General features: G+C 40.1%; 1 protein-coding gene and 1 long non-coding RNA gene across 12 annotated transcripts in view; one reads left to right on the top strand and one right to left on the bottom strand.

Annotated features, from left to right (window-relative positions):
• The window catches only part of LOC138749384 (cadherin-20-like), a 262,479-nt gene that overhangs the window by 115,379 nt on the left and 119,735 nt on the right, over positions 1 to 27,365 (bottom strand). The gene's annotated exons all lie outside the window — the stretch shown is intronic.
• LOC138749406 (uncharacterized) overlaps positions 1 to 27,365 on the top strand; it is a 137,184-nt gene that overhangs the window by 36,365 nt on the left and 73,454 nt on the right. The window contains exon 3 of one of the 5 annotated variants that reach the window (XR_011348617.1): positions 22,009 to 22,457. The exons of the other annotated variants lie outside the window; for them this stretch is intronic. This is a non-coding gene — a long non-coding RNA (uncharacterized lncRNA). Of the gene's footprint in view, positions 1 to 22,008; positions 22,458 to 27,365 lie in introns of those variants that run through there. 5 annotated transcript variants of the gene reach the window in all.

The raw sequence follows: 27,365 nt of genomic DNA, 5'->3' as shown, positions 1-27,365 counted from the left end.
AGATCCATCACAAGCTCTGACCTCCTATCCCATCACTATGTGAGGTGTTGCTCCATGAAGGTAAACCACATCATTAAGGATCCCTACCACTCTGGTCACAACCTCTTCTCACTGCACCTTTTTCCATGACGATGACTATTAATATTTATTATCTACCTTATGTATTTATTGTCTCATAATTTAATTTAATTTGTTTACTATTAAGTCACTGTTTGGCTGCAGAAAGTAAGAATTTTGGGCATATGTACATTGTACAATGTGCATGACAATGAACATTATTATAAATAAAATGGAGAATTTGGTACAAAAATATTTTGGAAGTGGATGTTGATAGAATGGACAAATGGGATATTGATAAAATTGTTAAATGAGGTATTGATATAATTAGTAAGAAATATTTATGTGATGGTGAAATATGATATTGATAAGATGATAAATGAAGTCTTGATATTGGTGATTTGGAATATTGATAAGGTAGCATTGTCAAAGTGATAGATGTGATTTAATTTCCGCATATGTCAGCGACACCAATATCTCTGAGCATGAAGCCTTGCAAAAGGTAGTGGACACAGCCCAAGACATCACACAGCCTCCCCATCATCAAGAACATCTCAGAATCAGAATTTATTGCCAAGAACAAGTCATGAAATTTGTGTTTGCGGCAGCATCTTAGTGCCAACATTCAAATTATAACCATCTTACAACATTACTATGAAAAATAAAATAAAAATAATAGTGCACGAAAATTAAGGCAGTGTCTTTGGTTCAAAGATTATTCAGGAATCTGATGGCAGTGGAGAAGAAGCTGTCCTTGTGCCATTGAGTGCTTATCTTTAGGCTCCTGTACCTTTTTCCCCGATGGTAGCAGAGTGAAGAGGGTGTGGCCTAGGTGGTGGGGGTCTTTGAGGCGAGAGACTGCTTATTTAAGACACCCAATGGAGTGAATTATGGTGCCTGTGATGTTGCAGGCTGAGTTAACAACCTTCTGGAGTTTATTTCTGTCCTGCGAGTTGGTGCCTCCATACCAGGCAGTGACGCAACCAGCCAGAATGCTCTCCACGGTACAACTGTAGAAGGTTTTGAGAGTTTTCAGTGACAAACCAAATCTCCTTGGACACCTAACAAAGTATAGTCGCTGGTAAGCCTTTCTTGTGAATACATCAACATAGAAGCTCCAGGACAGATCCTTGAAGTTCTTGATCCTCTCCACAATATTCAGCGCAAGGTTGTTATCGTTACACCATTCAACGAGCTGAACTGTCTCCCTCCTGTACGCTTCCTCATTACCGTTTGTGATTCTGTCAACAATTGTGGTGTCATCGGCAAACTTGTAGATGGCATTGGAATTGTGGCTGGCCACACAGTCATGGGCGTATAATGAGTAGAGCAGTGGGCTAAGCATGCATCCTTGGGGTGCACCTGTGCTGATAACCCCGTCAAGGATCCAGGTGCAGGGTGGGATACAGAGGCCTAGAGTTTGTGGCTTCTTGAATAGTACTGAGGGAATAATGATATTGAAAGCTGAGCTGTAGTCGATGAAGAGCATCATATGTATGAACTGCTGTTTTCGAGGTGATCCAGAGCTGAGTGGAGACCCAGCGATATTGCATTTGCTGTGGATCAATTGTGATGATAGGTGAATTGCAGTGGGTCCAGATCTTTGCTTAGATACGTGTTAATTCTGGCCATGACCAGCCTCTCACAGTATTTCATCACAGTAGATGTTAGTGTAACTGGGCGGTAGTCATTGAGGCAGCTCACACTACTCTTCTTGGGTAGAGGGAATGTAGGGATGTCTACAGGGAACACTGCCATCAGAGAGCAGCAGCAATTGTCAAGGATCCACATCACCCAGCACACGCTCTGTCCTTGCTGCTAATATCTGGAAAGAGGTATAGGTGCCACAAGATTTGCACCACCAGGTTCAGGAACAGCTGCTACCCCTTCACCATCAGACTCCTCAACAACAAACTCAATTAGAGACTCATTTAAGGACTCTTACTTGTGCACTTTATAATTTTTTTCTCTCTGTATTGCACAGTCAGTTTGTTTACATGTATACGATGTGTACATTTTTTTTGCACCAGCAATAAGTTGTAATTTTGCCTCGCCTGCAGGAAAAAGAATCTCAGGGTTGTGTGTGATGTCAATAAATCTGAAATCTGAATGTGAAATGAAGGAAACGAGCAGTTTAAAAAAAAAATTAGTGGTTTCACAGATGTTTACTTGCAATGTTCAAACCATTACGTCAATTGAGCAAAGTAACAAGACAAGTTGCAGTGCTGACTTTTATGGTAAAATTTATAAATTATAAACCTTCAAGATTTACCAGTGGCTTTATTGGCTGCAATACCATGTCTGGTTTTGAATTGTAAATGGTGAGAGAATTGAGAGTTGTGGCTCAGGTTCACCAAAATTCTGTCTGATCCGAGGAAATACAGTCAAAGACTTAGATAGTAGATTCAATTTCCACTGATTCAGTGGCACAGGAGAAAGCTCCATGTCTCCAGAAACTATCTTGATGGATACTAAAGAAACTTACTCTGGTTATGAGGGAATTTAGGATTAGAACTTATCCCTAAAGTTTGGAGCTATAGATGCTGCCTGCCTAATCCATTCTCACCTACCACCCCACTAGCCTCCACATTCAACATATCATCCTCTGCCATTTCCACCACAAGTGATTCTACCACCAGTCACATCTTCCCCTTTCCTTCCATCTTTGCCTTCTGCAGGGACCATTACTTCCTTGACTCCCTCATGCATTCCTCCCTTCCCACGAATAGTCAGCTTGACACCTAACCCTGTGACACCTAACCCTAACACTTGCACCCACACCTTCTCCCTCACCATCATTCTGGGCCCCAAATAGTCCTTCCAAGAGAAGCAACACCTCACGTGAATCTGTAGGGGTCATCTGTTGCTTCCGGGTCTCCTGTTGTGGTTTTCTCTGTATTGGAGAGACTGGATGCAGTTTGAGAGATCATTTCACTGAGCACCTCGGCTCTGTCCGCAATAAAAGCGGGTATTTTCCAGTGACAACACATTTCAGTTCCCCGCTCCGTTCCCATACAAACATCTGTCCATGGTCTCATGCACTGCCAAGCTTAAACCTACCGCAAATTGGAGGAACAACACCTCATATTCCACCTGGGAACCCTCCAACTGGATGGCATTAACATCGACCTTCAGTTTCTGTTTGCCCCGCCCCCTTCTATCCCTATTTCTCCTTTCCTCCAACTCTATCTCTCTCTCTTTCTCTTTCCTTTTCCCTCTGTCTCCATTCCTCTACCTCTGTATTCACAGAGTCATCCCCTCCCTGATCAATTCTCAGTTTTCCTCTCCTGTCCTACCTATGTCCAATGATCATCTTTTATCTGTTGGTCTGTGCTCCTCCCCTGCTCTTTATTTCCTTCTCCTTACCCTTTTAATTCAGGCTCTTGTCTGCTTTTTACTCATAGCTTGAAGATGGGCTCAGACCTGAAAGACACAGTGAGACCTGGTGATTTCCTCCAGCATTTTGGTGTTTTTACTACATAGTGTCTGTAGATTTTTGTATTTGACCCATTGAATCCCACAAGTTTCTCATTGTTTGCCTTTGACAACACAGCAACTTTTCCACATGCAGAAAATAAAACAATTTTCCACAAAGTGAATGATGTTATTTTCATATCAGGGATTAATGATTTTTTTGTTCATTGTTTATGGATAGTTTAGTAAAAACAGTGTCTGATATGTTGAATGTTGTTTGCATCTGTCAAAAGTAGTATTATTAAAGCCTCCTCCAGTTCTTTAGGCTACACAGCAAGATCCTCCAAACAGGATAAGTGAATAGTTAGATAACCTCGTGCAGGTGCACCAAAGATTCTTGTTATTCTCTACGTGTGTTCTCACTTAAAGGTATACAGCATGGAAACAGGCACCAGGAAGGAGATTGTAGGAATGTTTTTTTCCCCCAAAAAGGGAGTTTAAAAAAAATTGTCTTAGTACCTTCTTTCAGCTATCCAGGGAAAAATGATGAAAAAAATCCTAGGTAAAGGGAGGAAATCAAAAAGGTAGTGGGAGGCATGAAATGTATTTAATAAAATTAGGTCAGTGTATCAAGATATCCCAAAGAGGCAAATTGGATACCAAATCACCAATCAGAGATCAGGGTTTAAGTAGTGCGTAAAAGTGTTATATGGCGAACTCTCCACTGGCCACCATGACAGAGGTGCACCAAAGAAGAAGTACAAGGACTGCCTAAAGAAATCTCTTAGTGCCTGCCCTACTGACCACCGCCAGTGGGCTGATCTCGCCTCAAACCGTGCATCTTGGCGCCTCACAGTTCGGCGGGCAGCAACCTCCTTTGAAGAAGACCGCAGAGCCCACCTCACTGACAAAAGACAAAGGAGGAAACACCCAACACCCAACCCCAACCCACCAATTTTCCCCTGCAACCGTGTCTGCCTGTCCCGCATCGGACTTGTCAGCCACAAACGAGCCTGCAGCTGATGTGGACATTTACCCCTCCATAAATCTTCGTCCGCGAAGCCAAGCCAAAGAAGAAAGAAAAGGAGGGAAGAGAGCTAGGGAAGTAGTGATGTTCAGGGAGGGATTCCAAAGGTTAGGGCAATGAAGGCTAGGTCATCAGCAGAGGAACAGTTAAGCCGAGCAATGATGTAAAACCCAAAGTTGGAGGAGAGCATGTAAGTTCTAGGACTGTAACTCTGTAGGTGGTTACAGAGATAGGGAGGTATTTGCAAGGAGTAAGGATGTGACATTAGAAGTGAGCATAGGCATGGTCTAACATATAAATTTGGAGTTGCAAAACAAATATTTTGATGGCTGCACATTGAGCGAATGCATTGAAATGATCAAATCTAGAGATAACTGAGGCAGGAGTAAGGGTGTCAGAAGCAGATTGGTTAATTCAAGGCTGGATTCAAGGCACTATTAATGCCATCTCAATTAATCTTCATCTCAATTACCATTTTCTCTGCTTTCCCCATTGTCAATTTGTCTCCATCCTTTTATTTCATGCTACCTCTATCCAGGATGTGCTTTTCATTTCTGCCTTACTTCTTAATCTGTGTAAAATCCTGAGCAGTTAGCAAGCATTCATAGTTATGTGGCCAATCCTCATTTAGAGGATTATCATCTGTAACATAACTCAAAACTGATTCATGGACAATCAGAATACAGTAAGTGAGAAGAAAGAACATTGCAATTTCATAATGTTATTCCTATTGCTCCAACTAAAAGACGACAATGGTATAAATATAATTCTGAAACTTTCGAAGTTCTCTTTTGAGGATCACACTTAACATGACAGGTTTTTATTCAAAAATAAGTACCAATTCTTACCTCATGGAAAGTTAGCTTTGTTCCATTCATTTTGACTTCAATAAGATAAACCTTCATTTATCACCAAGCTTGCAAAACCAAATTGCTCTTTCTTTGCAGCACATCTTTTAGCATTGGTCTCTGGCTGGAAGCGACAACCCACTGCACTCTCCTTCCTGGCAGCTCCTTAATGTAACTGGCTTTGAAATAATTTGCTATTATTTTGACAATCAAACTGACTTTCCTTGACAAGGGTTTCCTGAAGCTAAACCAGCCAGAACAATCTCTATTTGTAATGGAGCGAGAGTGGAGGGGCTAGGATGGTGGTGGTGGTAAAGGTTAGTTATTTTAATGAGGTAAAAGTTGGGATGCAAACTACATTCAGAAATGCATGGAGAGAATGCTACTGGGAATAGAAAGGCAGACTGATGGAAAAAAAAAACAGCACCTTGGAGGGACTGAAGGAACAAAAGAGCCTATTACATGTTTAAGTATTTGCACGTCAAGTGACAGAAACATCCGCTGGTTTGATTCTTTGAACTAAAGGACTTAAAGATGAGGAAAAAGAAAAAAAATCAGCCCTGCCAAGCTTGTCACATTTTCAAACATTTATCACAAGTGTGTTCTAATTTTCTAACCATCTTATTTCAAAGTCTTTTCATTATTTGCCCACTCAGTACAGAAGTCACATCACAGAGGAATGACGTGAGTTACACCAGTGTTTCATTAGTATTCAATGAATGAAAAGAACTCTTATTATGTATAACTGGTCTTGATGAATGAAACAGTGTTCTGAAAAGCTGAACATTTTGGAAAGAAATTGCTTTTAAGATTCTAAATATTGATTTTCTCACAAACTTGTACAAAAAACTGTAACTTCTTTGAAATGCAAGGCAGTATAACGATGGACATTCTACTCTTCAAGTATTTTGAACTGCACAAAACAGTAATTTAGAGTGTCAGGGAAGTCAAACAAAGATAACAGCTTCCAAATTGCAGTTCAATCAGATAGTGACAGATGGTCAAAGGCTTTAATTTTTTTTTCATTTCTTCTTTATTGAACAAATATTTTCCTTTGAACAATTTATCAAATTTTGTTCGCTCTCTTGTTCATTCTTCAATCTTGCATAATTTTAAGGAAGTTACAAGCCGTTTTGTGCCTCCACATGCTTGATTGAATCACTAAAATGGGTGATGCCCCTTTGTCCCTTCAAACTATTAACCTCTCCACATCACTTCCCGGCCCCCATACAGTGTGGTTGGGTGGCCTTGTGCCCCAGAGGGCTTGCCTTTCCCTGCAATGGTTGCAAACTAATAATTGCCGGAACAAACTGAACAAGAGTGTTTCCTAGCCTACCCTTGCCACTATGAAAATTAAGGGAACTCAGGAAGAAAACAAACCTTAGCTAGCTAGAAATATATTGAATAATATTGCTGTTTAAGGCCAGAGTAAAATAAATTGTTGATATGTCCACATATTAGAAGTAGAGCATGGTAATTGGCCCTTCCATCCCACAAGCCCATGCCCTCCAAATAACCCAATAAACACACAACAAACATACATTTGAACAGGGGGAAGAAACACACATATGGGAAGAACATAAAAATTCCTTACAGACAGTGTTAGATTTGTACCTGGGTTGCTGGTGCTCGAATAACATTGCGCTAACCACTACACTAACTGCACTGCCCATGGTTAAAACTAGAAAGGGATAGGATGGGAGGGCAGAAATCTAGATCATAATTTTGAGCTGTATTGTTCGAACACTTAGAATGATAAAAAATTGTTACAGCAGAATGGGGACATTTGGCAGGTCAGATTTAACTTGTGACAAGAAGGAGGCCATTTGGTTTATCACATATATGCTATTTAATAAAGAGCTATCCAATCAGCCCCACATAGCACCTGGCCTTGCATGTCACAGATCTTCAAATTCACATTCAATGACCTAGTAAATGCAGTGAAGGTTTCTGCTTCTGCCACCCTTTCCAGATGTGCACCAACCTCAAGGTGAAGAAAGTTGTCTCTAATACTTATTATTATAAATCATTCTCCTCTGGTTCTTGCCCCCAATACCAATAGAAATAGCTTCTTACTGTTTACTTATTTCATAATGTTAAACATCTCAGTATCTACCATTGCAAAGAAAAACATCCTCAGCTTTTTCTTCCTCATTTTTACAATTTCCAACATGGTGCAAATCTCCACACACCCTGTCCAGATTAATCACATCTTTCCTGGAATGTGACCAACAGTATTTAAGTTGCAGCCAGATTGGTGTTGATTACATTTTAAGCATAACATCCCTGGTCTTGTAATCTATGTCTTGACGAATAATAGAAAGCATTACTTTTCATTTTCAGTGATCTAATAAAACCCTCTGTCTACTATTAAGGATCTCTGGCCAAACACTTCAGGATCCTTTTGCTTCTTGCTTTCTTGCTATGTTTTCTTGCTTTGTTGGACCTCCTCAAATACATTACATTGCACTTCATTGGACTAAATACAATTTTTCGTTTTTAAATCCAAAAAAATCAATCTAAAACTTTCTTCATTTTTGTTAACCATACACTCCTTTTTTATTCATAACCTTTTTTTTTAAAATCCTGCCCCCTGCTTTAGGTCTAAATCTTAAACATTATTATGAACAGCAGAGGACCAACACTGGGTTCTGTGAAACATTACTGGCAACATGAATTCCAGCCACAAAAACCCCAATCAACCGTAACGAACATCTGTGTTTGAATCCACGGACAGAGCCTACCATTTTAATTCACCCAACCATTCCCACATGGCATATCTGTTCCTGGCCTCTTCCATCGTCAGCGTGAGGCCAAATGTAAACTTGAAGACTAACACGTCATATTCCTCCTGGACTACCTTAAACCTTGAACATTGATTTTTTTTCTGGTTCCACTGTTTCAATCTCTTCTTTACTCTCCTGTTCTTACTTTTCTCTCTAATCCCCCCACCCCTCCCTATGATCTCTAGCTCGCTCACCTTTTGACCTATACCCTATCACCTTTGCTCATCTCCCTCCCTGGCTTCTTTCCCCTTTCATCTCCATAATATAACTCCTTGTTATATGAGTCTCGATAAAGAATCCCCTTCAACAACTCATTATTTTCTGATGATATGAGCATTTTCAGTTTTTCTGTCTCTTTAACAACCATTTCTCCTTTGCTCCCTGCCATGGAGTCAATTTCTGATCCAATTTCCCATTGGCCTTTGTATTTCACCAGATGTTCAGATCATGCTTCTTGCTGCTCAAAAACCAGTTCATTCTCATGTCACAAACAAATTCAAATTCATGGCCTCCAAATTTCAATTCCTCTGCTAATGGGAACAACTTCTCGTCAGAGATGCCCTGAAAACCTATCATGATTTTTTTCATCTCTAACAAATCTGCTTTCACCCTTCTCTGATCTAAAGAGAGTTCTACAATTATTGAACTTATTCTTGTAATTGAAATCTCAAACCCTTGGAACTAATCATATAAATCTGCTCCATACCCTGTCCAGGGGGCTTGATTAGTTTGTTTCATTGTCTGGTGAGGAAAGTCAAGCATTTATAATGGTATCTTTCAGATTACAACAGGAGAGATGGCTTTTTTCTGGCTTACTTTTGTTGTAAAACTATTACCCAAATTATACCCAACAAGCTCTGACAAACAATACTTTTATAATCAGATAATGTGTTTTCAGTAGTTGTTTCAGAAATGGATGTTATTGAGGATACTTGGGAATAATTCTCTAGCTTTACTTTGAGATGTTGCTTTGTAATCTTTCCCATCCATTTGAGAGCACAGAATGGTGTTCTGCTTGACATGACTGTTCTGAAGGAGCAACTTCACCAGGACTGCATATACATCATTGTTCTGGAATGATAGCCAAGCTTTTTGGCACGTCCCACAGCCTTATGATTCAAAGAAAGGTCAATTAACCCCCAGCTGATCATGTCCTGATCAATTTGAACCAATTTGTAAATTGAGGCAGGACAGCACTTAAAAAGTTGGCTTTGATCAAGTAAATTTTGTCGGCAAATTTTGTTTGATGTTTATACTGGGTTGGGATTTGATTAGATATGTTATGTAGTTCCTTGAAAATAAAATAAAAACAATAGTAGGGGAAGATTACATGAAATAATATATCTTATTTTGGGCTTGGTACAAAAAGCTAGCACTAAAATATCCATTTTAATAGCAGGTTGGTAAGTTATACCAGCCTTCCATTTCCCTCTGCACCAAAGATCCAACCAATTCTTCTCCGCAAACACACTCATCTGCTTGGCAGAACTTGTACTTATCTTAGACAACTTTTCATTTGACTTCTCTCATTTTCTACAAATCAAAGGTACAGCCATAGACACTCACGTGGTTTCTAGCTACACCTGTCTTTTTGTTGACTATGTGGAATAGCCCTTGTTTCAAAACTTGCTTGGTACCACACCTCAACTCTTTCTCGGTTCCATTGATGATTGCTTTGAAGCTACTTACAGCACCCATGCAGAACTTTGCCACTAACTTTCATTCTACTCTCAAATTCACTTGGACCATTTCTAACCCACTGACTCCCTGCTACATAGACCACACTCTTCTTACCCTGTTGATTGTTAGAATGACCTCTCTTTCTCCCTATTCCTCTGTCTCTGCTCTCAAGATTCATTGCTTCCAATAGGAGAGGTGATTGCTCGTGGAGGTGGTGGCTATAATGGAGGTGAGTTGGCTCTGTAGCCAATAAAAGGAAAAAGAGACTCGTAGAACGGCCATGTGGGACTGACCATTGATGGAGTGGCAAGTATGTGAGTGGGACTTTGAGGTTTTGGCTTGAGAAACTTTAGCAAGCAGAGGCTGAGGTAGCACCTTAAAGCTTAATAGGCAGGATGCCAATCAGGGCAGTGGAATATTCCTCCTGCTGGATGTGGGAAATCCAGTATCCCTGTGTGCTCCTGCTGATGACATCTGTGGGAAGTGTACCCAGCTGCAGCTTCTGACAGACAAAGTCAAGGAACTGGGACTGCACTCGAGATCATCCAAAAATGCTGAGAACATCACGGATGAGTCTTTCATTGAGGTGGTCATAGCTAAGGGGCAGCCAGTTGATATATTCATGACCATCAGGAGAGGCAAGGGGTGCAGGCAGACAGTGCCAGGTTCTCCTGTGGCCTATCCCTCATTATCAGGTGTACTATTTGGGATATTGTTGGGGGAATGAGCTTTCAGGGGTCAACAACAGCAATCAGGTCAGTGGCACTGAAGCTCAGAAGGTAAGGGGGCAGGCAGGCAGGGTGATAATGAGGAGAGACTTGAGGAGAATAGAAAGGAGCTTCTGTGGCCTTAAGGAGACAGACGGGAGATTCTGAGACCAAGAAAGAGACACCAGGGTTATACATTACCTCGCAGGTTCCAGGGTTCAGGATGTCACTGAGTGGTTGGAGAACATTTCTCAAGGGATGGGTAAACAGCCAGAGAACATTGTACATGTAGGTACAAACAATATAGATAGATCAAGAGAGGAGATCCTGCACAATGAATAAAGGCAGGAGTTGTATTTGCAGTTGTATAATTGAGAGCGAATGGTAGGACAAGGAAGGAGGGCAACAGGTCGTGGAAGAAACAAGTTCCTTGTATGTCCAGAATAACAGTCAGTGGGGGTAGTGGGGAGAGGGGGCCTTCCTGGAGCAGCCCTAGAATGGCCCCATGAGGTGCCGGAGCAGTGCTCTGACCCCTGAATATAGGCAGTTAGAACTTCAAAGTTTGTAATCTCTGGATTATTTCTGGTGCCATGACATAGTGCATTTAGAAATGAATTTATGGCTGAGAATCTTGTGTAGGGGACATGGATTCATGTATGGGATCTTTTCTGAGGTCAGCGTGGGATGGATGGGCTGAAGGACCTTTTTCCACGCTGTTTGACTCTCTGGCTCTGTGACGCCTTCCATTCCAGAACAATTTCTCTCATGTTTCAGGACATGTGGCTTTCCCTTTACTGTGGTTGACAGAGCCCTCTCTCATATCTTCTGCTTCTTGAACTTCTGCTCTAACCCTCCCTCATCCAAAAAGAACAGAGATAGTGTGTGTGGCAGGTTGGACCAAAGGAAAACACAGGCATAATACTGTTTGGGCCAACACAGCTTTATTCCAGATCTAGTTGGCTGCTAGCTGCTTACAGCAGTGACCCCGGGGAGAGTGGGAGCACACGGTTGGGACCTCGGCTTTATACCATGGGCCCTCTGAGTCCACCTGGTGGTCGGATGTCATTAGGCCAGGTGCCGTGTCTCTAGGCCACCTGTTGGCCGAGTGATGTACCACAGCTTATCAACACAGTGTGTTCTCACCTTACCTGCCTGCCTCTGCATCCTTCATCATTTCTACCTGCTGCAATGAGATCCAACCACTTACCACACTGACCCCTTCCCACTCCATTCTGCCTTCAGCAAGGACTATCCCCTCCATGACTCCTTGATATGCTCATCCCTCCACATCCACCCCTCTCTGTCCCCTGATACTTCCATTTGTTCTTGCACCTCTTCCCATATCACCATCCAGTGATTTAAACAGTCCTTCTAGGTGAAGCAAAGATTCACTTGTATCTCCTTCAATCTGTTCCAGATGTTGCCTCTTTACTTTTTCTTACTTTCCAGAACTAGTATCATCCCCAGGTGTACTTTATGTATACAACTAATTTCATAAAGCAGTAAGTAAAGGCTGATTCAGCCATTTCCTAAACACAACTTTCTTTGGGGCAGGCTGCTTTTCTGATTTCCCCCTCACTCCCACTTCCCTTTAAGATCTGTCTCAAAAATGCATCTTTACTGTAATAGCATTTGCTATGGTTGAACATCCTGGTTGTTTGAATTCTCAAATGAAGAGTCATCTTTTGTATCTTCTACATTGGAAACATGGTAAATTCATTTTATTGATAGAAGCAAAATGGATTTGGCAGCAAATGTATCTTCTAGTCAGTTATCATGGACAGAATATTCTGTTAATTCTACGTTTTATTACCTGAGGTCCACACAATTTTAATGATTCCAAGTCACAGTTACAACTTAGTAAATTCTTGAAAAATCTTGAAAATTCTTGAAATATCCAATTTTGTAGTTTGCAAAACCTTTGAATATTTCAAAATCTATTAGATTTAAACAAAAATATTTGCATACATGTATGTGGATATTTCAACCTGTAAATCTGAGTTTTTGCTTTCTGGTTTGGCCTCTGTGAGAGTTCTTCAATGTGATTGGCTACCCATCGATGTCAATGTCAGAATATCTATTGGATGTCAGAGATCCTAATGAAGTGATATGAGACAGCACCATGCATTGGAAGCATGGAGATTCTTGCCATGAAGATCTTTGCGGAGAGTTTTTTCAAGACAGCAAAGGGTACCCTCGGTTTACTTTGGGTAGATGGTAATGATCTATGTGAAAATTTGCTACTTCAAAGAAGCCACACAAATTCTTCTCACAACCTGTTATTTCCAGCTGGTTCAATAATTTACACAGACTGAAGTAAAGCTAATGAGTCCATAGTTGTGTCTGATTTGTTGCCCATTGCAGGGGTTAACAGTGAGTTAGTAATGTTTCTGAAAGTAGTTTTATCTGCTCATTAACTTTCCAATTGCACAAGGCAAATTGTGTGATCTTCTACTCACAGAGTACACGAGCCAATGAAGCCACATGATTGGCTGGAATGTTCATCACATCTAAATGAGTCTGTGAAGAACTTAAATTCTTCGCATTCAACAAAGGAGAATAGATCAGGAATGATTGGTTCTGACACCAGGGGAAAACCTCACTCTGCCTCAAGCAAAGTCATGGTATCATTAATACCCAGCTGAGTTAGGCAGGAGAGCTTTGAAAGCAATTCTCAGTATGAAGCCTGTCAGCACAAGTGAATGATTCTGAATCATGGTGTGTGAATGTATTCCCCAGCTCCCGTGCTTCTTTCACGTGCGGAGATTTTATATATCATGTGGACAATATGTTAACAACTGAGCTCTTTCACTCTTCAATGCAATAAATGAAGTTTAAACAAATACTCTTACAAGTAACACAAAGTATGGACACCCAATTTGAAATGACTATGGCAGCGTACTTTTTTGGGCTGGGCAAAGATGGAAACAGATTTTTAATGCAGCTAGTCAGCAATACCAAGTGAGACTCACATGCATAAAATGCCTGCAATGTCACATTCAAGATCTCCAAGTGCTCTGCAGCCATGAGATCCTTTTCATATGCAGGCACTGTTGGAATGGAGGAAGCTTGGCAATGAATTTCTCACCACTCTTTCACCACAATCATGTGATCAGATGTGACCAGGACCTGGTTTAACCAATGTTGATTGTGATTATAACTATCTGCTGGGTTAACTCACTAGGAAAATCTTTCTGTACTTCTTTGTACCTATGCCATTGGTCTTTCACAAACATTTAGAAGAATAGATTGTGCCATGGTTTAACATTTCACCTGAATGACTGCATTTCCTCAGTCTGGTCTTTTTGTGCTCAACACCTCACTGCAGCTGTCCATTGTTTGTGCAGGGTTCAAGATAGCTACTATCATTGGGGTCCCCAAAAGGGTGACAATAACAGGCCTCAATGACTACCACCCTATGGCATTGATCTCCACCATTTTGAAATGCTTCAAGCATCTGGTGATGGAACTCATGAAATCGCACCTCCCAGAAACACTGGACCCTTCAGAAGAAAACATTCCACAGACAATGCTATAGCCTTGACCGTTTACTTCGCCCTGACCCACCTGGAGAATGACATGTCATACACCAGGCTGCTGTTCATTGACTTCAGCTTGGCATTTAATATTGTTCCCGGGAGGGTGGTGGGGAAGCTGACCTCGCTGCGACTAAACAACCCTCTCTGTAACTGGATTCTGAACTTCCTAAGGAAATGACCACCGTCTGCCTGGGCTGGTAGCTGAACGTTGAGCACTGGCACACCTTAGGGCTGTGTGCTCAGTCAGCCAGCTCCTGTTCATGCTACTGACCCATGGCTGCATCACCCAATCCAGCTCCAACAGTGTCATCAAGTTTGCAGAAGATGCACAACAGTAGTTGACCTCATCAGGAACAACGATGAGTCGCAACAAAGAGAAGAGGTGGAAAATCTCATCATGTGGTGCGAAAATAACAATTTGAGTCTCAATGTGGATATTAAGATGAAGGAAATTATCATGGACTTCAGCAGGACTAGGATAGACCACCCTCCACTACACATCAACAATTATGTAGTAGAGAGAGCGGAGAGTACCCAGTTCTAGTGACCTATCATGGACACTCACATCTCCTCACTTGTCAGCAAGGTGCAAGAGCAACTGCACTCGCTGAGAAGACAGAAGTGGGCAAGGCTACTGAGCACCTGTTATATCAACCTTCTACAGGGCTCTAACTAGAGCATCCTGGCTGGCTGCATTGGTGTGGTATGGTGGTGCAGAGAAATGGATTGGAGGTCAATCCAAAGGACCATAAGAGTGGCAGAGAAGTTCACTGGAGTCTCCCTCCCCACCATCAATTTGATCTAGGGCCTCCATGCACTACCATTCCTTCACAAGTTCTACTGCTGTAAAGTGTGTGGTGCTAACTGGGCTGATCAATGATGATCATGCTATCATTGCAGTTTTTCCTCTCATTACAGGGTTTTTCTTTTCTTTTATATCCTTAAATCCATTATTCTTGTCAATATGATGTATTAACACATCACCATGCTGGTCCGCACAACAAGAAGATGGTAAGATAGGCAACACAGTTTTATGTCACGTCGATGATGTAAACTTGGCAAATGAATCCTTCTTGGTATTTCTAGCAACTGTGCCTGAGGAGCTAACTAGCTGTTATTTCTTTCTCCTGTTAACGAGTTCATGCTGAGCCTTCATTCTCATTCAACTCTGTGTCAAAGTTTTAAATATAAAAGAGAGATTGGGAAAAGATGTTCTGAAGTGTCTTACTAATTAGTGTTTAAATATTCAAATTGAGTACCATAGATCCATCAAATGGTGCACCAGGGTGAATATCAACCTTGAAATGTCAGCACTTGACACTGGCATCAGGGAAGAACCAACCCATTTGAGTTTCTGACAGATTGTATTAGTTTGCATCATAAACAGTCATTGTCCAGAGGAATGAAACATTGGTTTCTATAACACATGTGTTACACTGTACTTATGCCAGTTTGGATTATTCATTAATTAATATTTATATTCAGTTGAATTGGACAGAATGTATTTTGAGCGTATTTCTGTGGTTTATACTCTTGTTTCTGAATCAGAGAATCCAGTTCTTTCTGAAAAGCCAGAGTGCATGAATCTAGTCAGGTAAACACCTCATGCATTATCAAAGCGTGCATCCTGGGGACGAGATGTTAAACTGAATCACTATCTATCACTCAGGTAAATACAAATAATTCTTCAGCATTATTATAGAGAGAAGCTGTGTAGTTCTGCTTGATATACTATCCCTTCTTTAACATTACTGAAATACAGTTGCTTAAAATCCATCCCAGTTCAGCAGGCTACTGAGGCCAATGCCAGAAAATCCTTCAAGAGGGTAAACCCTTGCAGTGCATCAGGTCCTGAGGCATACCTGGTTGGGTACTGAAAATCTGTGCCAACCAATTAGCCAGAGTGTTCACAGACATTTTCAATTTCTCATTGCTGCAGTCAGAGGTTCCTAACTGCTTCAAAAGGGCATCAGTCATCCCGATACCCAAGAAGAGCAGGATGAGCTGTCTCAACGACTATCAACCAGTAGCACTCACTTCTGCTGTGATGAAATGCTTTGAAAGGTAGGTTATGGCCAGAATTAACATGTATTCAAGTAATGTCGTGGACCCACTGCAATTTGCCTACCATCATAATCACATGAAATATCACTGGTTGTCCACTCAGCTCAGGATCACCTAGACAACAGCAACACATACATATGACTGCTTTTCATCAACTTCAGCTCAGCTTCCAACACCCTCAGTGCTCAATGCTGGTCAACAAGATTCAAAACTAGGCCTCTGCACCCCCTCCTTGAATTCCTCATCAGAAGACCACAGTCAGTACAAATTGGAAACAATGTCTCCTCCTCACTAACAATCAACACAGGAGCACCTCAAGGATGAGTGCTTAGCTCACAGCTCTACTCACTCTACACCCATAACTGTGTGGCTAGATGCAATTTAAGCACCATCTACAAATTTGCTGATGACACTATGGTCGTTGGCAGAATCATATATGGCAATGAGGAAGCGTAGAAGAAGAAAATAGACCAACTAGTTGTGTGGTGTCACACCACAACCTTGTGTGCAATGTTAGAAAAACCAAGGGTCTGATTGTGAACTTCAGGTGGAAATCAGAAGAACACAAACCAGTTCTCATCAAGGGGTTTGCAGGGGAGAGGGTCAAGAACTTCAAATTCCTGGATATCAACATCTCTGAGGATCTGTCCAAGAGCCTTCATGCTGATGCAATCACGAAGAAGGCTTGCCAGTGGCTATACTTTGTGAGGAATTTAAGGAGATTTGGTATGTCACCAAAAGGCTCTTGAAAATTTCTACAGGTGAGCATTCTGTCTCATTGTTTACTTGGCCAGTGACATGATTGGCACCAGTCTTCATTCATTGAGAACATCTACAAGAGGCGGTGTCTTAAGAAAGCAATGTCTTTCCTCAAGGACCCCCACTCTTCACTGCTACCATTGGGGAAAAAAGTACAAAAGACTAAAGAGGAGCACTGCTTTATCATTATCACATTGCACTTTGTGGAAACTTGCTGGGTTCAAGGACCACTTCTTCCCTCTGCCTTCAGATTTCTGAATGGACAATGAACCACAGACAATATCACTGTCTCCTATTTTTTTGCACTATTCATTTTGAAATGTTGGCCCTGTAATGCAACAAACAGATTTTGTGACATGTTCATGACAATAAATTCTGCCTTTATATAGCAAATTCTGATTCTGATTCAGTACTGAAAGTCATGTCACATTATGTACTTTACACTCTTCTTTGAAATTCATCCCTTTGAAGTCAAAGCAAAGAAATTTTATGGGACAGTACAATGCACAACCACTGTTTCATCATTATCACATTGCAAATTGTGAAAACACTGGGCACATATTAGCTACTACATTTCTGGATGACTTGGGATGATGAAAGATTTTCTTTTCCACTCTTCACTTCCTTTAAATGCCTTCATCCTCATAATTTTGCCCTGAACCCTCTAACAAGCAATTTCTGCCTCTTCCATTGCACAAATGAGACCAGTAGCCAGGCTTTCAGCTATCCTAATCCCATATAACAAGATCCCAAATTGCCACATGGTGAACAAATGCATTCAGCAGAAACCACCTTGGGCATTAACATATCTGTAATACTGTATAACATTTCAGCTTGCAACTCCCTTTTTTTCTTTCTTTCCCTCTCCCGATGAAACGTGCTGGACCAGAAACATTAACCATTTCTCTGAATTTAAGCAGTGTTGTTGCTTAATCCACCATCTTCTATTGGAGCAACAAGCAAGATTGCATAGCTTGAGGTTAATAATAGATTGTGATTAATAACAAAAAGTACTGAGCATCTGGTCCACAAAGAATGACGTTTTTCAGAATCTCAGTTTTGTTATCTGAGACCTTGATAGTCTGAACAGTAAGAAAGAAAATCATTAACTTCTGTGATGGGGAGGTTATTATATTTTAAAATGCTAAATTAACATTTTTAATTTAATTTTTTTTAGGCCTTTTGTCCCATAACAGGCCTTTCCAGTCAACAAGCTTGTGCCACCCAATTATACCCAATTAACTTACAACCACCATATGTTTTGAAGGGTTGGATGAAACCAGAGAGCCTGGAGGAAACTCATGCAGATGTGTTTAAGACATACAAACTCCTTATAGAGCACCAGGTTTGAACCCAGACACTGGGGCTGTAATAGCATTGCACTAACCACTACGCTTTATCTTGATGCTGCTGTAATTACCAAGTTGGCTTCACCACGTTTATTTCCAAAGACTCGCATTCAATATTCTGCAAGCATGCTGGTTAGTTTGGCCAAGTTACCACAATGTTCCGGAATAACTCATCTTTTTTTTTCTTTAAAATTATTAATATAACTTTGTACTCGAATTTGGTTGCACCTTCTAATATCTTCTACCAATAACTGCAGAATGTGAGGCAAATGAAATTAATAAACTGATATTTTTATTCCCAATATCGAGGTATAAATTTGTCTCTAACTGCATGGGCAAAGCATGCAATTCTGCATTGTACCTCAGAATTAATTTCCTTTGAAAACCTCCTTGTTCGTCATTTGTTCAAAGTTGCTCTTGGTAATTCTTGCCTTTCCTTTAAATGATCACAATTTACTACTCACTATTTCATGTAAAAAAAATCACAAATGCTGGAGAAACTCAGCAGGTCAAACAATGCCTTTATATAGCAAAGGTGAAGAAACACCACCAACGTTTTGGGCTGGAGCCCAGCATTTGTGTGTTTTTTCATTTAACCATGGTGTCAACAGAATCCTGCATTTTACCCCCACTACTTCATGTACTTGGGTATTGAAATCACAAAACTTAGACCTACTTTATTCTTTCTCTCAGTAGCAGAGAACCTGGAATAGACACAAGGAGATGGGAGAAACACTTTGGTGTTGAAAAGAATGAGGCAAGAGCTCTGGGAGAGGTGGTTTGGAGCAGTTTTATTGAGGGGGAATGCAATGGAGGAAGGTAACTGGTGTGGCAATGTGAAGAGTACTTTGGAGGGAAGAGAGAAAAGTGGTTGGAATAGATAGGGGAATGTGAACTATGAGCTTTACTCTTTCCAATAATTTTATTGAGTTTTATGTACGTATGTATATATTTATATAAATAAATAAATATATATATATACTCTTTGCAGACGATGCCGCTTTAGTTGCCCATTCAGAGCCAGCTCTTCAGCGCTTGACGTCCTGCTTTGCGGAAACTGCCAAAATGTTTGGCCTGGAAGTCAGCCTGAAGAAAACTGAGGTCCTCCATCAGCCAGCTCCCCACCATGACTACCAGCCCCCCCACATCTCCATCGGGCACACAAAACTCAAAACGGTCAACCAGTTTACCTATCCTGGCTGCACCATTTCATCGGATGCAAGGTTCGACAACGAGATGCACAACAGACTCGCCAAGGCAAATAGTGCCTTTGGAAGACGACACAAAAGAGTCTGGAAAAACAACCAACTGAAAAACCTCACAAAGATTAGCGTATATAGAGCCGTTGTCATACCCACACTCCTGTTCGGCTCCGAATCATGGATGCTCTACTGGCATCACCTACGGCTCCTAGAACGCTTCCACCAGCGTTGTCTCTGCTCCATCCTCAACATTCACTGGAGCGACTTCATCCCTAACATCGAAGTACTCGAGATGGCAGAGGCCGACAGCATCGAATCCACGCTGCTGAAGATCCAACTGCACTGGGTAGGTCACGTCTCCAGAATGGAGGACCATCGCCTTCCCAAGATCGTGTTATATGGCGAGCTCTCCACTGGCCACTGTGACAGAGGTGCACCAAAGAAGAGGTACAAGGACTGCCTAAAGAAATCTCTTGGTGCCTGCCACATTGACCACCGCCAGTGGGCTGATATCGCCTCAAACCGTGCATCTTGGCACCTCACAGTTCGGCGGGCAGCAACCTCCTTTGAAGAAGACCGCAGAGCCCACCTCACTGACAAAAGACAAAGGAGGAAAAACCCAACACCCAACCCCAACCAACCAATTTTCCCCTGCAACCGCTGCAACCGTGTCTGCCTGTCCTGCATTGGACTTGTCAGCCACAAACGAGCCTGCAGCTGTCGTGGACATTACCCCTCCATAAATCTTCGTCCGCGAACCTAAGCCAAAGAAGAATATATAAATGTAATAATAAGAATATATATCTAACAAAGTAAAATGTATATTAACAAATAACTGTAAGCTACCTATGAAAGAGGCAAAAAACCCAAAATGTATATAAAGCAAAAACTATTCTAATGATCTGACCCCTCCCTTATGAAGTTATGATTAAACATAAATATTTTATTAGTGTATGAAAGAAAGGACAAACAAACTGTAAAATAGGATCCAATAATTTTATAAATTATGAAAATAATCAAGGAAATGGCCCCATAAATTTAAAATGTTAAATTTCATTACATTAGTTATACATCTACTTTTTTTTCCAGGGTCAAGTGTGCCATCACATCAGATAACCATTGAGTATGTGTTGGAGGGACAGCATCCTTCCATCTCATAAGTATAGCTCTTATTGCAATAAGGAGAACAAAGGCATCTACATAGGATTGTAGCCCAGACAAATTTAATTCAGGGGACTGACTTCAAATAGTGCAAGAAAAAGATTAGGAGCCAAATTAACATTAAGAACTAAAGACAAGGTACGGAAGATACTTTCCCAATAACTGGAAAGCAAGGAATATGATAAAAAATATGAAACAATGTACCTTCTTCATTCTTACATCATTACACTTGACAAGAAATTAGAATAAAATTTAGCCAATTGAACTTTGGAAAAGTTAACTTGATGTACTACTTTAAATTGCAATAATGAATGTCGGGTGCATAAAGAAGATTAATTAACCAATTTCAAAATAGAATCCCAGGCAGCATCAGAAAATTCTTGTTGAAAATATTATTCCCGTCATTTCTTAGTCTCGTCCAGGGCATCACCACTATAAGCACTTCTGCTAAAATGGGCAGAAACCAGAAAGGAAACCTATCTGGTCCAGTGCCTTTCGGGAGAAAAGTGGGAGCAGAGTTTTAGGGAAGTGTTAAGACCCTTTTGCTGAATTAGGGAAAGCAATATCAGAAACACCTAAGTGAAAAGAAGTCAGGAACAACAGTGTGAGGTGGGATGGAGGGAGGTGAGGGACTTGTTGGGTTAGTGCAGAGGCCAGAAGTAGCACTTCAAATAGTTGTATCTTCAGCTGAGAGACATAAGCACTGGAATTTCATCCTTAAAATTGGCTACATCTCTCCTTCTTTAAGAAGCAGCATAAAATCCCATTGCTTTGATCAAGCTTGTGAAGCACTGTAATGTTCTTAAGTGGATCAATGCCAAACTATAACACCTTTGAAGTAACTTGTGACATTTTGTGATATTAATTGTGCTATATAAATGAAAGATAATATTAGAGCTATGTTTCGAATGCAGGAGTGGAAGATAAATCTGGAAAATAAACCTGAAAGTCCTTTAAGCTTTTTATGCAATTGAGTAAAGCTGGCTACACTACCAAATTTTTATTCCAGACTATATTTGAACTCTCAACAAGTTATGGTGGTTCCTGGTCAATTTTTGTTAGCTTTTCAGTTTGGCATATTCTTATGTCACTGGAGGGCTAATTCAGATCCCTTGACATGTAAGTTTGCTTCAAGATCACCATTTTTTTGTTAGCTAAATTTCTCTCAAAAAATGTTAAAATCACTTACCTGGAAGTAATACATCAGTTCATCTGTCACCAATAGCGTGGACCAGCATAGACTGTTTAAACAATTGCAATATTCATATACATATTGATAGTGGTGGCATTTGAAAGGTCCTTCATTGGCTCTGAAGCACTCTGGGCACTGACTGTATTTTTTTTTATATCACCCAATCATCAGACTGCACATCCATGCCTTATACTAATATTGTTTATTTTTACTTCTCCTGCAGTATCCTATTCAACCAGGTCATCCGTTGTTGAAACCTTCATCCATATCTTCAAAGTCATCCCAATCTCTGGAACATTTAATGTGTGTGGTAAACTACTGTTAAACTGTGATTGGCTGCTACCGACTGGACACACCTCCTGAAACTGATCCTACCCATAGCCCCTTGCATGCCACCCATTTACTTTTGCTCTGATCAGTTAAGGAGATGGATGGTTGATAGTGTTCTAATAAAAGTCTTTTGTGGATTATTGATGGTACATCAATGTGGTGAACTGATCCATGATACTTCACAGAAAAATTATCAAACTGAGTCACAAGAGGATGTCAGGGCCAATCAGGATTAAAAGTAGGTTTTAAGTGAGTCTTCAGGAGAAAAGAAAGGAAGAGGTTTGGAGAAGTTTGGTATGGAGTTTTAGGGATTAGGACCTTGGGAGTTGAAGCATTGGTTGCAAATAGAGTAGTGATTGAATTCACTCGGAAGGCATGAATTGGAGAAACATGGTGAATGCAGAGTATTCAGAACTGCAATTGATTATAAAAAATAGGGAAGGTGCAAGACAATGCAGGGGAAGAAAAATGGGCACGAGGATTTTAGAATGGAGGTGCTGGTCAATTGACAGATAGTTGAGCTGATGTAAGTTAGGACACAGGCAGCAGAATTTTTTTCATAACATTTTGTGGTTACATTTATTCCTTGAAACATTTTACAATCAGTGGCTCACAGAGCTTGGAAACAAAATTCTAGTACAATTGCTTTGTGAAGAATTAATAGTGAGCAGTTGCAATTGTTTATTTTTTAAATTGATTTCTATTCATAAAGAAGCCTAGTTTGTGCAGATGCACTTTTATTATTTCAGAATAAGAATGCGTCAATTATTTTCAAAACTATGCTTGAAATTAATTCTTGCATCAGCTTTTCAGGCAAGACTATTTGGCCTAATTTAAAGGTAACACACGTGCAAAGGTTTGAGCAGAAAATGTCTGTAAAGCATGAATTTTATTGTCTATGCATCTGGAAACACACTTGGTGAGAACAACCTGTGAAATGACTTTAGTTAACATCTGCAGAAGTTAATTAAAATGAGCACCGGATTTTAGAGTAGTAATAATTTCAGAAGCAGCAGGAAGAAACCTCTGCTAATTTAAACTGTACAAAGGAGGTTCTAGATGAGGTGGCCAAAGCAGAATTAAATGGCAAGTGGAATCTGAATTTCATTTAATCAATTAAAAACTTATTATGCTGTCTTCAGAATATTTCACAAAAAGTTCGTGGGTGCACACACAAATTTTCTTTGCTATAAACTATTGCATTCAAAATCACATTAAGGTTAATGTTCCAGGTTTTTATTTAGATATGAATCAATAGATTCAGTAGTGCTTTCATTAAGTGGTGAGACGCTTAGAAAGTGAATTAACATTTGGAAAGGCAGCAAAGAATTGAACACCCACACATCATTAAGAATTAGATTTCACTCAGTTGTGGAACCCAAATCTAGGGTCACTACATCATATCTAAATTGAAATATTAATATGTATCTCTAGATTATTAAATAAGGCTCATGAGCTATTCTACTACCTGTTCTTTTTTTCTTCAAAGTTCTTTGTAAGGATACAGACAAAGTGAGCACTTATTTCTCTTGAAAATATGATGATTGACCATCACTTGAACTACTACATTCCAAGTAGTGAAGGTACTCCACAGTGTTATTGGATAAGGTGTTATGGAATTTGATCTGACATTTGTGAATGAACAGCAATATACGCCTAAATCTGGATGATTTTCTGAATCTCAAGAAGTTAGTAGGTGGAAGTATCTTCTACAGCTTGCCTTCTAAACCTCTGCTGTCCTTATTTCAACTTGTGGCAGGTAGTGATCACTCATCATGTCATCCTTACTAACAGTTTGGCTCCCAGTTAGGCAACACCTTAATCTTAAAACCCTCCTGTTTTCACATTCCCTCATGAACTCCTCGCTTCCTTATTCTCTAATGCAGTGGTTCCCAACCTTTTTCTTCCAACTCACATACCACTTTAAGTATTCCCTATGCCATAGGTGCTTTGTGATTAGTGAGGAATTGCTTAAGGTGAAATGTGGGTGGAAAGAAAAAAATTTGAAAACCACTGTTGTAATCATGCCTAATTGACTTGTTATGTGCACAGTTTCATAACTCCAAAGGAAATGGGCCAATGACAATTTTTCTCAAGCACAATATTTTGATAACAATTGGGTCTAGAGCAGTGGTTCTCAACCTTCCCTTCCCACTCACATACCACCTTAAGCAATCCCTTACTCATCACAGAGCACCAATGACACAGAGAATACTTAAAGTGGTATGTGAGTTGGAAGAAAAAGGTTGGGAACCACTGCTCTAATGTCTTCCTCTCTACACTTCTCCACCATCTCTGTCCTCCTCCAATTATAACATTATACACACCCCTGATCTTAATCACTCCATCACTAGCCTCTAGGCCTTTAGCTTTTGGAATTCCTCTCTACTTTTCTCCCCCTCTTTTAAAGAAATGTGGAAAAAGTATTTCTGAACAAACAAGATATGTGCTCAGTGTCAAAATTTGCTTATGTTGCAGCTAGGAATGCTTTAATATCTCAAGCGTGTTCTTTAGGAGAATTCGTCTTTTTTTTTCCATCTTTCTTGTTGGTGAGAGTTGCAGGGTGAGAGAATTTTGCCAAGGAACCTTCAACTGCTGCAGTACTGTGGAGTGAAACAGATAAGCATGCAGACTGATGAGGAAGTTGAACTGACTTGATTTGTGCTGGGTGATGCTGAGTCTATAAGGGCGTGCAAAAGATGGAGGGCCTCTGAGAAGTTCATCTTGGAAGAGGTCAGCCTGTGACCTCCTCCTGTCCTCAGCAGAACAACTAATTGATGGTGATTGAGAGCTGCTGAGGTTGGGAAATTACACAATGATAATGCGACTGAGAGTCCAGGACTGGAGCGTATGTGTGGCCTCTTATTGGAGAGGGTCATGCCTGGAGTGAATGCTGATCACTATTTCTCAAACTTAGCCTATATATTCTCCAAGTTTTGCTGCAGGTTATTATGAGCTGTTTTTTCAACTAAGCAATGTATAATTGACAAGTTGCCAGCTCACTCCTGGCCATGTGTTATGATGAAACAGCTGTGGTTAACTGCGACTACAGTGCCAGCCTGAGTAATAATATCTTGAGCTACTTAGCCTCTAACAATCAAATCTATCTTTCTTTGTCATAATAATGAGTGCAGCATTCAGATAATTTCATTCTGTTTCCATCAATCTTGAACTAAAACTCTAATGAAACCTGGAGCTAGACAGTTCTGTTAGAAAATAACATGATTGGTGATGATTTTCAGCATTGTTGGAAAGTATAGCATGAGACACGTCAACTCTGAGCTTCCACTTTCCATTAGTACCATTTCCCTGGCCACGTCCTTGCATTTTTCTTTTCTCTTTCAAGTATTTATGCAGTTCCTTTTTGATGGGTGTTATTGAATCTGTGACCTTTCAGGTGATTTTCTTTTTCATTTTGCCCCTATCAATTGTCATTTTGCCAAATGTCCTAAAGCATGTCTCTTCTTGTGACCAATCCTTCAGCATTTCATAAACAAAAGACAATCGCATCAAAGAAAGAGGCCACAGAGCCCGTCAATACAATGCCTGAAAGTTTATCTTTATTTATTCTGTCTCAACCTTCATCACATTGAATGTCTTCAACCAATCTCACCCAGGCCTGTCTGTGCTGGTAGTTTGTCTTTTCATTTTTCCAACTAAGTATTTCAAATTTACACTTTCAGACTTCAATTTCATTGCCCTAATTATTAATGATGACCCCTTCTTTAACTTTGCTGATCATGGGAATTTAGTTGTCTGGCCAGTCAATACTAGACTGAATTTGTCCTCCAATGGGGACACAATCTAAACTTTGCTATTTTTGGCACCCTTTAGGTTATACAGACCCTAAATTAATCATTGTGTTTCCATGAGAACCACAGGCACCGATGGCCATTGTGTCTTGATGGCACTGCTTTCAACTTAAATCAAATCAGATAACTTTGAAAATTTGTTGAGTCTTTTAAGTTTTAAACCAACTTTTAATTGTTCATTAATTACTATGCCAGAACATAGATGAAGGCCCTTATATTATTTATCCTTCATTTTTGGATGTTAACTGACCTGTTGTACATTTCTTGCAACTTTGACCTCTGTCCACTTGTGCAGAATCTGTGATTAAATCTATCGTAACATCTTTTGGATACACACAGTTGCTTTTCAATATTTTACACAGAATCCATCATCAGAACTCTGTTTCTATTTTGAATTATGATTTCCTTATTTTTGATTATATATGAAATAGCTATGATTATTTATGACCGCTGTACTAAGAAATTGAACTTTGTAATGTTATTTTTTTTCCAAATTATGCGATTAAATCTATTATTTTTCTGAGCAAAACACAATAATGATTACTTCTGCTTCAATTTGCATCATGTTGGAATACCAACTGGGCATCCCCAGGTGGGCACCACCTTGTGACCCTGAAACAATTTTCTCTTGGGTATATGTTATCCCAGGAACAGCTGCCCTTGGGAATTACCAGGGAAACATTTTTCCTTGTATAGCTGCAATGTGAAAAAATTCCTCAGTTTCATTCGTGTCTCTCCCCTCCATCAGCATATTGCGATAATTTAACTCATACTATTGTAGCTGTGACTGGAGCAAGTAAGAATTTGGTACTTATGTATACACATATTCAAGACATGCTGTTCTGACAAAAGCACTACCTTTCAGATAAGATGTTAAGCATTGATCCAATCTACTTTCTCAGGTGGATACAACATTTTGCCTGGTAATTGAGAAAATACAGGTGATATATAACCAATATTTCTTCTTCAATCAATAAATAAAACCAATTCATTGTCATATTTTTATTGCAGGAAGTAACTTTGTGCAAACTGGTCGCAACAACAACAGAATTTCAAAAAATATTTTATTGAACTGTAGAAAAGTTTGGAAATGATCTGAGGCTGTAAAAAGGTGCTGCTCAAATACAAGTTTATGTTTTAGCAGTATTAGGAGAAATTCATCTTTGATCACAGGTGCCAAATGTGATTGAGTGTGTGATGTTTCTCTTATTGTAATAAATAAACTTGGGTTCTTTTAAAACAAATATACTTTTTTAACTATAGACTCAAGACCACATGGAGGCATGTATCTTGAATCCAACTCAAGCTGCCACAAACTAGTCTCCAACTCCCTCTAGTGGTCAGGAGGATCACTAGCACTCTATCATTACATCTAATTTCCTTGAGATGTTTAATCTTACATGACATACTAATACAGTATTCATTTCAAATTAAAGTT

The sequence above is a fragment of the Narcine bancroftii genome, chromosome 1, assembly GCF_036971445.1.
Source record: "Narcine bancroftii isolate sNarBan1 chromosome 1, sNarBan1.hap1, whole genome shotgun sequence".
NCBI lineage: Eukaryota > Metazoa > Chordata > Chondrichthyes > Torpediniformes > Narcinidae > Narcine > Narcine bancroftii.
The sequence above is the reverse complement of the archived record's forward strand: the minus strand, read 5'-3'. Positions and strand labels throughout refer to the sequence as shown.